The sequence below is a fragment of the Macaca nemestrina genome, chromosome 15, assembly GCF_043159975.1.
Source record: "Macaca nemestrina isolate mMacNem1 chromosome 15, mMacNem.hap1, whole genome shotgun sequence".
Classification (NCBI taxonomy): Eukaryota; Metazoa; Chordata; class Mammalia; order Primates; family Cercopithecidae; genus Macaca; species Macaca nemestrina.
This window is the reverse complement of record NC_092139.1, coordinates 23,498,046-23,513,275: the sequence shown is the minus strand read 5'-3', so window position 1 is coordinate 23,513,275 and position 15,230 is coordinate 23,498,046. Positions and strand designations below refer to the sequence as shown.

General features: G+C 43.1%; 1 protein-coding gene and 1 long non-coding RNA gene across 11 annotated transcripts in view; one reads left to right on the top strand and one right to left on the bottom strand.

Moving 5' to 3' along the window:
* LOC105496360 (zinc fingers and homeoboxes 3) overlaps window positions 1-15,230 on the bottom strand; it is a 138,080-nt gene that overhangs the window by 116,759 nt on the left and 6,091 nt on the right. The window lies entirely within an intron of this gene.
* Window positions 1,805-13,717, top strand: LOC139358453 (uncharacterized). The gene is made up of 4 exons (XR_011613340.1): window positions 1,805-1,862; window positions 3,629-3,721; window positions 10,525-10,580; window positions 13,631-13,717. It is a non-coding gene; the product is annotated as an uncharacterized lncRNA (long non-coding RNA).

Here is a 15,230-nt window from a genome sequence, read left to right as displayed (position 1 = left end):
GGTTCCTGCACTATCCCTTATGGTTTTCTCCACATCCTGTCCATACCACTTGAAGTCAACTCTCTTGGAATTATCCTAAGTTGAGAATGCCAACTTTTCCTGTTGGGACTTTCACAGATAAAGTCCTATCTATAGAATTCCAGAATCATTTATATCTTGAATCAACACAAGGAGAATGGCAGTTCTGGGGTTTCAGATTGAGATGCACATGCAGGCAGAATGTGATAATTCTAAAATACTCCCAAGTATTGATGATTCAAAACTCCCAAGGCTAGCCTGTGCTCCCCCAATAGGCCTGAGGTAGTCCCACAGCTGAGCCATTCTCCTCAGACCCCAGAGGAATAACATCAGTTTCTAAACCCTTGGGACCCTGTGAATTGAGCAAGAAATTCTAGGCCTCCCCATGTTTTAAATCTTCAGTCCAGCCTCAGTCAGTGAGTCCCAGTTTTACCTCAAACTAATAAAGGTGTCCAAATTACCAATCTCTCAGGGACTGAGAATGGGAAACAGCAGCCTCTCAAAAATCCCATCTTTCCTACTGTGCCATGGCTTCATGTGCCATGGTTTCATGTGGAGTCAGAAAATAGAGCACAAGAATGGACTCTCCAAAACCAAAGGGCTGTGTTAGCCTTGGATGGAGTGGGGAAAGAAGGTGAAGGAAACCCCCTACACACACCTTTCTCTCCTTTCCAATTCCCAGAGCAAGTGAGGAAATGGGGACCTAGTTACCCAGGGTAAGTAAGTATGTAAGGCAGAGCCAGGACTGAATAAAGGCAACTGACTACCAGTCCAACTTTAATGACAATGGCCATATTTTCTCCCATTTGATCTGTACTGTCCAGTTGCCCAAAGGCAAGTTAAAGGAAACACCCCTCAGTTGAGTCCTAGCCCACCATCATGTGTCAGACTTTTACTGGTTTAAGATGCACTTACAAGGTCTAGAGTGGCCCTAGTCATCCCATCCTAGTCATCACAGAGGTTTCATCTCTTTCTATTGAGTCTAAAGACACAGAACTAAGGACACCCTTAACTGTCAGCACCCACCATGTGCAGAGGGCTCTTCCAGATGCCCTGGTGAGTTAAAAAGAGTCATCCAATTATTTATTTATTTATTTATTTATATTTTAAGAAGACCAGAGAAGTAAATATGAAGTACAAGAGAAGGGAGCTGTACCCAGAGCATTACCCAGCAGAAAGGCATTAAAGCAACAACATAGTGGCACATTAGGAGCTCAATGCTCTGGGTCACACTGTGACACGTGAAACATGGATCACGCCCCAGCCTTTCCAAACCTCCATTTCTTCATCATTAAAATGAGGTCAATAACACTATCTACTATTAATGACACTACTATTAACACAGGGTTAATGATACATGTAGCAGTCCTTAGCACAGTGAGTGACATGCCATGAGGGCTCAACAAATGCTTGCTTTTATAATCAGACAAAACTGAAGTTGGTTAAGTCTCCTCTAGCTGGAAATCAAATTCTGCGGCCTAACTGGCATTTTACCTGCACCCTAGGGCTTAAAAGCCTTTGTTTACTTTTAGAGGAAGTATATTACAATATTAACAAATGTACCAAACATAGCAGTAAAACTATGCTAGTAAGATCACTGAGATAGAAATACTTCATTAAATAGATGTTTTAGAACCTACATTCAAAGGAGAGTTCCATGAGAGTGGATGTCAGCCAAGAGTAAGTTCAGTAAGGGACTGAACCATTAAAAAGCTAACAAAACCTCAGGATAATTCATTAGGATCACAATACGCAGACTAAGGAGGGAGTTTACATCTGAAGAAACCAGGGATCCAGAATCTGAAGAGGGACTTGGGAGATGAAAATAAAGAAAGCTTCTTCAGGTACTTCAAGGGTTGTATATGTTATATATGGTGGGAAAGACTAAGGAAGCCCAGTGGGTCAAGAGTCCCAGGACAAATATTGTGTCTTCCTATGAGAAAGACTGTTCTTGTGCTGAGAGGTATCCCCTACATAAGAAGAGGAGTAGAGGAGATAGCATCTCACCAGTGGGCATACTGGAAAACCCTGTGGTCACTTCCTACCAGAAAGTCTGCAATCCTAATGTCTTATTTGGACACCAGAAATAAACATAATTGGGAATCAATAGAGCGCAGCTCCTATGTGCCAGCATTTCTCACCCCTGCTAACAACAAATCCTTCAGAGAACACTACAACGGCTCAAATTTAGTCTGCTATTACATTTACTTGGGCAGTCTTATTCCATTTGAGAGGCATTCTAGTTAAAGGTAAATAAATAACTCCATAATGTTTTTTTCTTAAAGATAAATTAATCAGCCCAACACTATATCAAAAAAGGCACAAGGATAATCTGTCACATGATTTTGAGTAATTATGCTAAGAGTTTCATTTAATCAAAGGCATCATTGCTTTTGCTCTGCTAGGCTCAGAAAACTAAACATTGAAAAAAATCAAGAAATAGTCTAAAAATCACAGCCACTGGGAAGAAAGTGATTCAACATTATATTTTCTTTGTTCCACCTGCCAAAAACGATAGAGTGAATTTGGAATTGAGAAAGACAAAAAGAAAAAATTCAAGAGTAGAAAAAGATGTATGAAAGACAAGCAAGAGGCTGGGCATGGTGACTCACACCTGTAATCCCAGCACTTTGGGAGGCTGAGGCGGGTCAACACTTGAGGTCAGGAGTTCGAAATCAGCCTTGCCAACACGGCGAAACTCCATCTCTACTAAACATACAAAAATTAGCTGGGCATGGTGTTAGGCACCTGTATTCCCAGTACTCGGGAGGCTGAGGAAGAAGAATCGCTTGAACCTGGAAGGCAGAGGTTGCAGTGAGCCGAGACTGCACCACTGCACTCCAGCCTGGGGGACAGAAGACTCTGCTTCAAAAAAAAAAAAAAAAAAAAGACAAGCATGAGAGTTTAGTGACTTTAACCACCAAGAGCCTTCCTGAAACTCCAGATGTGTGATTTGTATACCTAAGCATATAGTGCAGTCTCCACCCACGTTTTTTTTCTTTCACCACAATGAGTTGGGTAGCAGGAGGGAAGGATATAAAGGCAGAAGCTCATCTTTCATTCAGTCTATTTGCTGCCTTTGACGGCTATCACAATTCAGCACACAAGAATGCTGGTGCTCATCACCATGGAGGCAATTGTAATGTCAAACCCAAAATTGTGGAATCACAAAATATGAGACACATGTAACAGGCTTTGGGATGGGAGGGAGGGAGGGAGTGGAGATCCAAATTACCAGGCAAGAAATGCAAGTCTTTAGAAGCCCTTTTGAAGCAATTCAGATACTTAGTCATTTTTTTTCCTTTTGGAAAATTGAGACACTGATTATTTCTAGTTAAATTAATCTCTTCTGTTCATAGAATATATTATACCAGAATTCCAGCCTTCAGACCCAGTGAGAAATGAATGCCCTATTAAAGGATATACAATCAAGTGTAGATACCTTCATTATAAAGCCTGGCTTTCACCTGAACTGGAGAAAGCAATCTTTGTCCTAGATCACACAGTATTTCATTGTAACTCTATCCCTCAAGCACTACTAGACTGGGGAGACAAGTAAGTCAACAGGGTGCTAAGTGCTATCACAGAGGTAATCTACTTCATGCTCCAGGAGAAATGGAAGAGGAGGAGAAGTGGCGCCTAACCAGCCCAAGGGGTCAGAGAAGGCTTTCGGAGGAGGGGCACCTGAGATGAAGCTGGAAAGGCAAGTAGTGTTGGCCTAATGAGTGGGGTAGGGTTTATTCTATGCTGAGGGGCACAGGGAAGCCAGGAGGACCAACTGGAAACCCAGAAGCCTGGGGAATGCTAACATTTCAGGGCTGGTCTGAGGACTTGGAGACCGGAAAGGGGCCACAGAATGATGGGTCAGAAAGACAAGGGCTAAGGAGGAGGGCCTTTCAAGGCAGAAGTCACTCACAGTGTGAAGGAATGCAAGCCAAGTCAGACAAGGGCTAAAGGCTTAGACTTAAGTAACCACAAAGGGCCTAGGGTGCCCTTTGCCTGAGACATTTCAGGGAAGTGGCAGTGACAGAGGCCAGGGTACAGAGGGTTAAATTGCAGGAGGTGAGGAAGTAGAGACCATGGATAAGGCGCAGGAAGCCTGGCTAAGACGAGGGAGTGAGCTAACAGGAAATACAGGATCAAATTGTATTTTCCAGCCTGAACCTCTTTCTTTGAGCTCCAGAGTTTCATCTCCTCTTGAATTCCTCCTTTTCCCTCACCCACTACACTCAATTTATATTCTGGCCTCCCCTCTACCCATTCTCCATACAACAGTCTGGGTGGTCTTTTTAAACTATAAATCAGGCCATCATACCACTCCATACTCAAAATACACAATGGCTTCTCACTGACCTTAGAATAGAATCTTAATGCCTTGCTATGCCCTGTAAGTTCTTGAGTGATATGGGCCCTGCTCTGTGCTCCAGTATCCTCTCATGCACCTCTCCTCCTGTTAGTCTTGTACCAACCTGGTCTCCTTTCAGTCCTTGAATTCATTAAGCACAGTCTTGCTTTAGAATTTTTGCCCTTCCTCCTTTACCAGGAACCAGTCCTAGGCCCCCAGGCCCTTTCCAAACTCTGTCCATAGAGGCAGGAGCCTCTTCATTCCCTCCTGGGGTTGTACAGGTCCTGCCTCACTCTTCTCAGAGCCCCCTCCACCATTTTGTGCAAATAAACACCCACACACCCCAAAATCACCTCCCATCCAGTAGATGCAGGCAAAGGGTGAGTTACCTATAAAGGAATGGGCCACTGCAAGTGTTCTTCCACCCCATGCCCAACGGTTTACCTCTCACCAACTTCTTCAGAGCCCAGGTTTTCCAGCCCTCCCAGTGGGATATTTCCTGGGTCTCACTACTAGGGGCTTTGATGGATGTCAAAAGACCCAGGCCCTAGCTCATTTCTCTGCTGCCAATTAGTTGTGTGCCCTTTATCAAGGCACCACTACATCAATTTTCTTATCCTAAAAAAGGTAAACAGTGTCTGTTTCCCTAGCTTTTAAGAAGGTCACCACGAAGGTGTGCTAACACCCTAGTTCTCAGCTCCCTCTTCCTTGACCCAGGGGCCTCTCTCCCACCTTTGCATCACTTGCCTTCTTAACCAGGAACAAGTCCTAGGCCCCTTGGCCCTTCCCAAACTCTGCCCATAGAGGCAGGAGCTTCTCCATTCCCTCCTGGGGTTGCACAGGTCCTGCACCTCACTCTTCTCAGAGCCACCTCAACCATTTTCTGCAAATAAACACCCACACACCCCAAATTCACCACCTATCCAGTAGATAGATGCCTCTTCTCAACCATGTCTCCTTTGGCCTTAGTCACTAGCTCCCATCCTAGGCCTGGTATACAAAAGCCTCGCAGACAATCACGCCCTCTCATTCTCTTCGCTAACACTGCTGGCTGGCCACTGACACCCACGGCAACTTTGGAAACTGTGATTTGAAGATGGCAGAGCATCATTTGTCTGTGCCCCCTCCATCCCCACAGAGGACTGGATTTTAAATGAGCACAGAAATATCTACTATTTTAAGCCACTGAAGTTTCAGCAGGGTTTATCTATTACAGTAGCTAGTGTTTCTCTACACAATACAGGCTGAATTAAAATGGCAGCTGGAGAGAAGGGAGAAGACTCTAGTGGTAATGAAGAAAGCCTGGAGCTAGGATTAGGAATGGCCTGATGACCATCTCCATTTATATATTACTTATCCTCTTCAAAGCACTTTAAAATGTTTTCTAATTTGACACACCTTCATCAATACTATTGCTATTAACAATTCACAAATGAAAAAATGGACTTAGTGAAGTTAAGGCATGTCCAAGGTCCCATAGTTGATAAGTGGAGAAGCCAAACTGGACACAGGACCCCTGACTCTTAGTCTAATAGCATCTTCCCTACAGCATCTAATCTCTCAAAGCCACATTCTAGTGCCACATCAGACACACTCAACTAAAGTACAAGGGTGCTAGAATGAAACAAAAAGGATAGGCAGTCTAGTAGAACTGATAAAAGGCAGATTGTGGGCTGGGCGTGGTGGCCCATGCCTGTAATCCCAGCACTCTGGGAGGCCGAGGCGGGTGGATCACGAGGTCAGGAGATCAAGACCACGGTGAAACCCCGTCTCTACTAAAAATACAAAAAATTAGCCAGGCGTGGTGGTGGGCACCTGTAGTCCCAGCTGCTCGGGAGGCTGAGGCAGGAGAATGGCATGGCATGAACCCAGGAGGTGGAGCTTGCAGTGAGCCGAGATCGCGCCACTGCACTCCAGCTTGGGCGACACAGCAAGACTCTGTCTCAAAAAAAAAAAAAAAAAAAAAGAAGGCAGATTGTGGAGGTCTTTGTAAACATCAGACTGTGGAGTATAACTTTCATTGAAAACACAATGAGGAGCAAAAACCAACTCCCACTTCCAAGCTCCACACAGTACTTTTATATCTTCTCTGCCTTCAAAGAGCTTACTGCATCATCCACCCTTGGCTATCAGTGGATGCCAATGCTTCACTTCACACAAAAAATAGAAGTTTTTACAAGGGCAAAAATTCCAGCCCCCTGCCTTCTGTAGACTTCTGTATCCCCACATAGCCCTTCCTCTTTCCACACAGTCAAATGAAAGAGGCACCACTCCTCTGGCAATGCTATTGGCCATCTCCTGTGCATGCCCCTCCATCCACAGAAGAGACCCTGTTCAATCACTTATCCTTTCTTTTCCTGAATTTCTGATTTTTTCCCTTTCTCCTGGCTCTTCCTTTCCTCGGCCTCTGAACATACTAGAGCCCCTCTCATTCTAAAATCACCCCTTCCTTGGGAAGCCCATAGCTACCTCTTATCCTCACACTTCCTAGCTGAGCTCCTTTAAGCATCAACAGCAAAAATGCATCTCTACTTCATTACCATGGATTCTCTACTCCACCCCCACCCATGGTAATGCGGTGGTGGGATGCTGAAACATTCACCTCCAGTGATACCTCTTAGGAGCTAAATCCAATGAAGAATTCCCAACATTTCTCTTACTTTACCTTTTTATGGCACTTAACACTGCTGTATTCCCACCTTCTTGAAATTTTCCCCTGCCTTAGTTTCCATGGCCCCATCCTCCCCACTAAATGTTGGTATTTCCTGGGGCTCCATCTTTATACTTCCTCTTACCCTACATACTCTACTTTCTGTTTGAAATCGTCCACAAATATACTTTTTTTTTTTTTTTTTTTTTTTTGAGACGGAGTCTCGCTGTGTCGCCCAGGCTGGAGTGCAGTGGCGTGATCTCGGCTCACTGCAAGCTCCGCCTCCCGGGTTCACGCCATTCTCCCGCCTCAGCCTCTGAGTAGCTGGGACTACAGGCGCCCGCCACCACGCCCGGCTAGTTTTTTGTATTTTTAGTAGAGACGGGGTTTCACCATGTTAGCCAGGATGGTCTCGATCTCCTGACCTCGTGATCCGCCCGTCTCGGCCTCCCAAAGTGCTGGGATTACAGGCTTGAGCCACCGCGCCCGGCCCACAAATATAGTTTCAACTGATGGCTACACACTGGAGACTTCCACAGTGTGTAGCTGTGGAAGTGTAGCTATATCTCCACAGTCCAGACCACTCATGTGAGCTCTCCACAATCTGGCTATATGTGCCTGGCAGTATTTCCACCTGGATTCCATGGGCAGCTCAAACTCAACATGGCTAAAACCACAGCAAGCATCTTGTTTACCATGCTTGTTCCTCTTCTTACTGCATCCATAAGGAGAGCATTTATTGAGTACTGTATCAGTAAGGGCCCTACAGAGAAACAGTACCAATATGAAACACAACTATATATATGTGTGTGTGAATGGATATATGTATGAATATACAGCCATACTTACACACTAAGATTTATTTTAAGGAACTGGCTCATGCAATTGTAGGGCTGACAAGTCTTAAATCTTTTGGGCAGACCAGCAGGCTAGAAATGGAGGCAAGAATTGCTGCTGCAGTTTTGAACTCCCCTACTCAAACAAGTACCCAGGAGACAGGGTCTGGCCTCTCACCTCTATATCCCCAGCATCTTACACAGGCTTGACACACAGCAGAAGCTCAGTAAGTGTTGGTTAATGGCCAACTGGGTATAAATCGAGATGTTATTAAATGAGAATGGGACAACAGGATGAATCATCACGGGGAAGAATCAAGACTTGACCAAGGACTATGTTACAAATCAAGACATAGCCCTTTTGGGCATTCATTTGACAGAATTACCGCATCGCTACACCCATGACTGAACAAGGACCATTACACAGATAGAAGCATATCCATTCAATACTATATTTGAATGTCTCAACAACCCTGTGAAGTTGGTATGGCAAAGAAAAGTTCACATTTTGTGAGTAAAATTGAGGTTCAAAGATTAAGGGTCTTGTCTAGGTTGCTACAAAAAATACCTACAATGAAGTGTCTTAGTTGTTCAGGGATATGCAAGGTAAGACCATTAAAACAACAGAAAGTTGGCCGGGAGCGGTGGTTCATGCCTGTAATCCCAGCACTTTGGGAGGCCAATGCAGGTGGATTACTTGAGCTGAGTTCAAGCCCGGCCTGGGCAACATGGTGAAACCCTGCCTCTACAAAAAATACAAAAATTAGCCGGGTATGTTGGTGCACACCTGTGGTCCCAGCTAAACTTGGGAGGCTGAGGAGGGAGGACTACTTGAGCCCAGGAGGTAGAAGCTGCAGTAAGCTAGGATCACACCACTGCACTCCAGTCTGGGCAACAGAGCAAAGTCCTGTCTCAAAAACCAACCAATGACCAAAAAAAAAAAAAAAAGTCAAAACCAAAAAGTAACAGTGCAGTTCAAAACTCCTTATCAACCAAACCTGCAAAAAGTAATATTCTACTATTTACAAATAATACTTATTATAACTATTGTTCTGATTTTTGTACTATATCATGGTATGTAGTATATTATTAGAATTATATATCAATTGTTGTAGGCCAGGCGCGGTGGCTCACGCCTGTAATCCCAGCACTTTAGGAGGCTGAGGCAGGCAGATCACGAGGTCAGGATTTCAAGACCATCCTGGCTAACATGGTGATAACCCGTCTCTACTTAAAATACAAAAAGAAAAAAATTAGCCAGGCGTGGTGGTGGGTGCCTGTAGTCCCAGCTACTCGGGAGGCTGAGGCAGGAGAATAGTGTGAACCCGGGAGGCGGAGCTTGCAGTGAGGCGACAGAATGAGACTCCATCTCAAAATACATAAATAAAATAGAATTATATATCCATTGTTGTAATAATTTCCGGTTATATAGTAAACATCCAGAAGCACTGTTTTCTGAAATAAAGCCAATATGTATTAAATTTATGACTTTTTAAAGATAACTATATAGTTCTCTCAGCACCACCTAAGTAGTTGGTTTCCGTATTTATTAATATACATCAGAATTAGTGAAATGTTAATATTTAGTCCAAGCATTGTATCTGGGGATGCGATGGCATTCTCTGAAGCCACAGAGAAGTGAAAATGCTCCATTAGTCATTCTTGTTAAAGAAGACAGGGCTGATCACGCCCAGCTATATTTGCATATATAGTAACTTGACCTTTGCAAAGCTCTTTTCTATATAGTCTCCTCTAGTCTTACAAAAATCTTATAAGCCAGGGCAAATCCTTTTTATTTTACTTGACAGAAAATAGGGTCAGATGCTTAAGGTCATGTAACTGATAAAAGGCAAAAGTGGGACTAGACACCAGGCTTTTCTGCCCCAAGGTCTACAGTCATTCTATAAAGCTCTCATGGCTTTCTGGCCATAGGTCCACCAGACTGTGAGTGCTATGGAAGACCATGTCTGATTCGCTCTCCACTGGTGTCCAGCATAGTATCTGACACACAGTAGTTACATAATAAGTATGTTAGTTGGTGAATTACTGAAATCATTTTAAGTGGCTTTAGTTACCTGTATGGTAAAATAGGGCCTACAGCATTGCCAAATATCTTGGCTTTTTAAATGGTATTGGCATTATCAGGAATAAGCAAAAAGAAAATGCCATCTTCTGTGAACTATATATGTTGATTCCCAAGGGGATCAGAATTCTGGGCCAGGGCCCCATTTCAGCACAAAAGGTAGCAAGTAGTATGTTTTTCAGCTTCCCGGAAAATTAAGAGTTGAATGGAAGGGTCAAGGAGGAGACTTAACATGGGAAAGGAAAAACTGAATACAAGATTTCAGGCATAATGATGACCATCTACAAGGCTGGCACAATGGCCCAGCTATAGCTAATCTACCATGGCAAGAAATGGGCTTGCCAAAGGAGTGCAGACTCATCCAGAGAGTACACACACCAGTGAGAGAGAATCCACTCCATAGCAGGAAGACACAGCTTTGAGGTAGGCCAAGCCCAGGAACCAAGTGTGCAAAGGCCTGGGACAGAAAGAGCCACTCTGGATGTGGCTTCACAGCCACGGTTTCTGTAAAACCGTCTGTGCTTAGCCACCTAGAGCAAGGGAGAATGAGGAGCAACCGACCTCCTTTGGTTTACTCTGGTCAACCCCACAGGGATCCACTGACCACATCGCCAACCATCCCAGAGAAAGATACTCAGAAATGAGATGGTGAGTATTCAAAAGTCCTGCTAACCTGGCAGACTATTCATTTCCTATGAAGGCCTCATGAACATCATTTAGAGCTCCATTTTCCCTCCATTTTAAACCATATATTCAAACATATACATCCCATTATCATTCTGGTTTTCTATTCACTACCATACCACTATATTTCCCATTCTTTCAGATATCTACTATGATCTCAAGATCGTTTTCAGCTATGCTTCCATAAAAGCCCTTCTCCACCAAATATTCCTTAATGAATCACATATTAATTACAGAAACAAGGTATCCAAAGCAATTCATTTAACTGAAGGCTAATTCATTAAGCACTGTGTTGTAGTCTTGCTAAAATAAATGATGCCTTAGTAAACAGAAAATATCAAATGTAATTTACTAGTTCCAATTTTACTCAACCTTCAAAATCCAGTCTGAATACAAACATCCCCTTAAAGTATTCTCCAATCTCCTCTTGCCACCTCCATCCACCACTAGAAATAACCTCTCTTTCATCTGTGATCCTATGACATTTTGATTATATCTCCTTCACAGCACTAAGCATGGCCTGCCTGCTTGAGATCAGAGATCTAAATGCACCTTGACTAACTTTTTAACAAGTTCCTTGAGGCCATGGACCCTCTTCTCAACCCCAAGGTACCTAGTTCACAGCAGGAATACAAACACTTCACAAGGTGAATACTCTTAGTGATTTAAACATTATAAAGAGCACCATAATACAGAGGAGCCTGCAAGGGTTCCTGAGCTCTGAAGGGAGGAAAAGTATGACATTTAAGAACATGTTATCATCATCAAAACACTCATTGGTTCTGTTAAGTATTCCTCAGCTTTAGAAGAAAATGTTTGTCTAAAAGGGAAAAATACTCTGAATTCCTTTTTTTCTCTAAAATGGAATCACTTTTTACAAATCTCAACTTGCAAAATGAAAGTTCTGGTTGAACTGGCATTGCTAATCCTCCACGGCCACATTTTCTAGGCCTCATGATGTACATTTGACTAGCTCCCTGTAGTTCACTGAGGAGAGGAGACAGTGAGTGGAAGGATGTGGTAGGTGACTGGAATGCAACTGAGGTGCTGCTATTCACCAGTTTGAAAGCCAGCCTTCTCAGTCCAAGAGGAAATAAGAAATGGAACACAAGATTGAGCAAATCAAGTTTTAGGCTCAAGGTCCACAGCAACCACTTCAACAGTGCTGACAACATTCTTTTCCCGAAGCTTTAGTGTTTGGGTATGATAAACCAGGTGGTATAGTATTAAGTAATCTAAACAAAGCAACTCAAATTCAGAACCTCCTTAATAGCAATAGGGGGAGTCTAAGTGGTCAGCCAAGAATGACTAACTCCAAGTTCCCTCGTGAGCAGCTATTTTTTTGCAGGATTCCTCTCCTTGTCATGGAAAGAATTTTCCCAGAGAAAATAGGGAGAATGGGGCAGTAGGGCTACCAGTATCATAATATTAAATATCATATAGACAACCCCTTGGGGATAACAACTGTTCTTAACTTCGGCTTGTTGAGTAAAACTTTGTTTTTAAATTCAGTATCTTCAGAGACAGAATTGTGCACATAATTTTACAAATACTTAAAGCACTAAGCATGCTGGTTTATGATGGAAAGCTTTCTAAATTGCACAACTTCCTTCTCAGCCTTTCTGAACAAACTAAACCCTAATTCGACCTATTCCTGTTGAACACTAACAATTATAATCAGTTGATGTATTCAGAGACCACCGAGGCAAAGAGAAATGTTTTTTTCTATAATAAATGTCTCCAAACAGCTACACTTTGAATTATTTTGTAGAGCATTTCTGTTTCTGTCATTACCAGCTGTCCCTTCCTGCTGTTGTCAGTGTGCTTGCCTCTGATACAGCATTCTTAGTTCACTGTTTCTGATATCAGATGTATCTGGAAAGCCAAACTCTTAAGTGTCATGGGCTAAGGCTCCCTCCCACCAGTCCCACCTCCTTCAGACCCAGGCAGTAGTCTTCCAGATGCCATGTTCTTTATCACTACAGCTGCATTCTCAAACTTGCCTAATCAATAAAGAATTACCAAGTGGGGAGGGTGTTAAAAATACACATTCTCAGTCTCCTCCTCCTAAAGACTATAGTTCAGTGGGCCTAGGATAGAGCCTGGAATCATTTAACATACATCCTCACATGATTTTCATGAACACGTTTAGAAACACAATACTACATGTCACCAGTGCTGCCCTCTTGAATTGGGATTCCTTCAGAAGTATAATGAACCTGGGCCATGGCCGACTCCTTCCCAAGAGACCTGGCAACCAATAAACCTTCCAGGTCACTACTTTTCCATCTCCCTCAGGTAAAATCCCCTGATCCTTTCAGATTCCTGCAGGGTAACCACAACATCTCAGGGGATCTCCGACCCCACCACATTTGCTGAAGATTTGGCCCATGTTCCTTTTCTCCATCCTAAATATCCTACAATCCTGATGGCTTCTCTGACCACACAGATGGCCCAAACAACTCTCCAGCCTCTCAGTTACTTGACTTTTCTGAATTCAGCCATCTTTACTGAGTTCACTTCACTTCAGTCACTTATATCTGTGGCAAAACACAGGAATCTGTCATGCCCAGTAATTGCTCCAACTCTGAAATCTTCCACTCATGTGTCCCTCTCTAGCCACATCCTCCTATTACTCCATCACTCCACACACCCATTCCTTGACTTCAATACCACTGGTCCTTTTCTCCTCCCCATCTAGCCTAGATACCTTTAGCTATCACGTTAGTCACCCCCTGGCCAATATCCCAGTTCCTCTGCTCTACTGTCCTTCTGCCACTCACCCCAGCAAACTCCAACCCTGGCTCAATCCAACTACTTGCCTTCTGTGCTCCTAAAACCAGGCAGCTGAATGCTACCAGTGCCCCAGTTAATCCATGGTCCTGTCTCAGTGGAGCCCTGCATACTGCCTGAAAATCATGGACATTGTCTCAAGTTCATTACCCCTTCTTCTTGACCTCAGTGGTATGTCAAACCTTGTTTTCCTCTGACTGCTTGCCATTTATTCTTTGCAGACCTCACCTCTATTTCACAGAGATGACAAAACACCACCAGACTGGCACTTGCTCATAAGACATCCCACCAGAAAATATGAAAATATAACTGTGTCCAGATATTCCATCATGTGAGCTGCCAAGCCCATCATGCAGAAACTGAGTCTACTGTTCACTTGGTTATTTGAAATAAACTCCCTGGTGGTAAGCATTACTGACGTAAACAGTATGCTGGTGAATATCTTTCTAGTCCAAAAAAATAAAGTAACACAAAATAGTATAGCCAGCTTCTTGAAAGATCTCTCTACCCTGAAAATCCTTCTAAAGATGGGGAAGAGCTTTTTTAAAAAAAAGAAAGCTATTTTCACAAGCATTTAACAAGCTTAAATTCAAACATAAAGTTGTCATACATCAATAGAATAATTATAAATCCCAACCGACAGTTAATTCTGATTTTTTTTTTTTTTTTTTGAGTCTCTCTCTGTCACCAGACTGGAGTGCAGTGGCACGATCTCAGCTCACTGCAACCTCCCCGTCCTGGGTTCAAGCGATTCTCCTGCCTCAGCCTCCCGAGTAGCTGGGACTACAGGCACGTACCACCACGTCCAGCTAATTTTTTGTATTTTTAGTGGAGACAAGGTTTCACCATGTTGGCCAGGATGGTCTTGATCTCTTGACCTTGTGATCCACCCACCTAGGCCTCCCAAAGTGCCAGGATTACAGGCGTGAGCCACCACGCCCGGACAATTCTCTGATAATTTTTATAAATTCAAAACCATGGTCAGTGAAAGAACACTAAGTTAGTTATTGTCTGTCATTCACTCTTACCCAAACTCTAAATTGTTGATGAGTTTACAAGTCTTTTGAGGATTTTTTCTCCTTATAATAGTAATAGCTAACATTGACAGATTTTACGTATAATTCTGCTCCTCAAAAGATCCTATAAGAACTATTATTTTTCCCCATTTACAGCTGAAAAAACAGACTTAGACATGTAATTTTCCTAAAGGCTTACAGCTAGAAAGTGGCAAAGGTAAAATTAAAACACAGAGCCTGAAAGCAAACTAATCTATATGCTTTCCCATAGTGGTTATTAACAGAAGCTTCCTAGGAGAATATAACATCCTAACCCAAGGGTTCTTATTTTTAATGCTCTCATATATGCTTAGAAAGACAAGAGAAACCATCAGGAATGAATAATACAGCATATTTCATATTCATTCATTCCTGCATTCATATCAGAAGGCAGTAATGAATAAAAGGGAAGGTTCTAAAGTCACATTACATAGATTAAAATCCTAATTCCACCATACTCTTAGCTATGTAACTTTAAACATTACTCAAATTCTCTAAGTTCAATTTTCTCAACTAAAAAATAGAAGTAGTGCCGGGCGCAATGGCTCAAGCCTGTAATCCCAGCACTTTGGGAGGCCGAGACGGGCGGATCACGAGGTCAGCAGATCGAGACCATCCTGGCCAACACAGTGAAACCCCGTCTCTACTAAAAAAAATACAAAAAACTAGCCGGGCGAGGTGGCGGGTGCCTGTAATCCCAGCTACTCGGGAGGCTGAGGCAGGAGAATGGAGTAAACCCGGGAGGCAGAGCTTGTAGTGAGCTGAG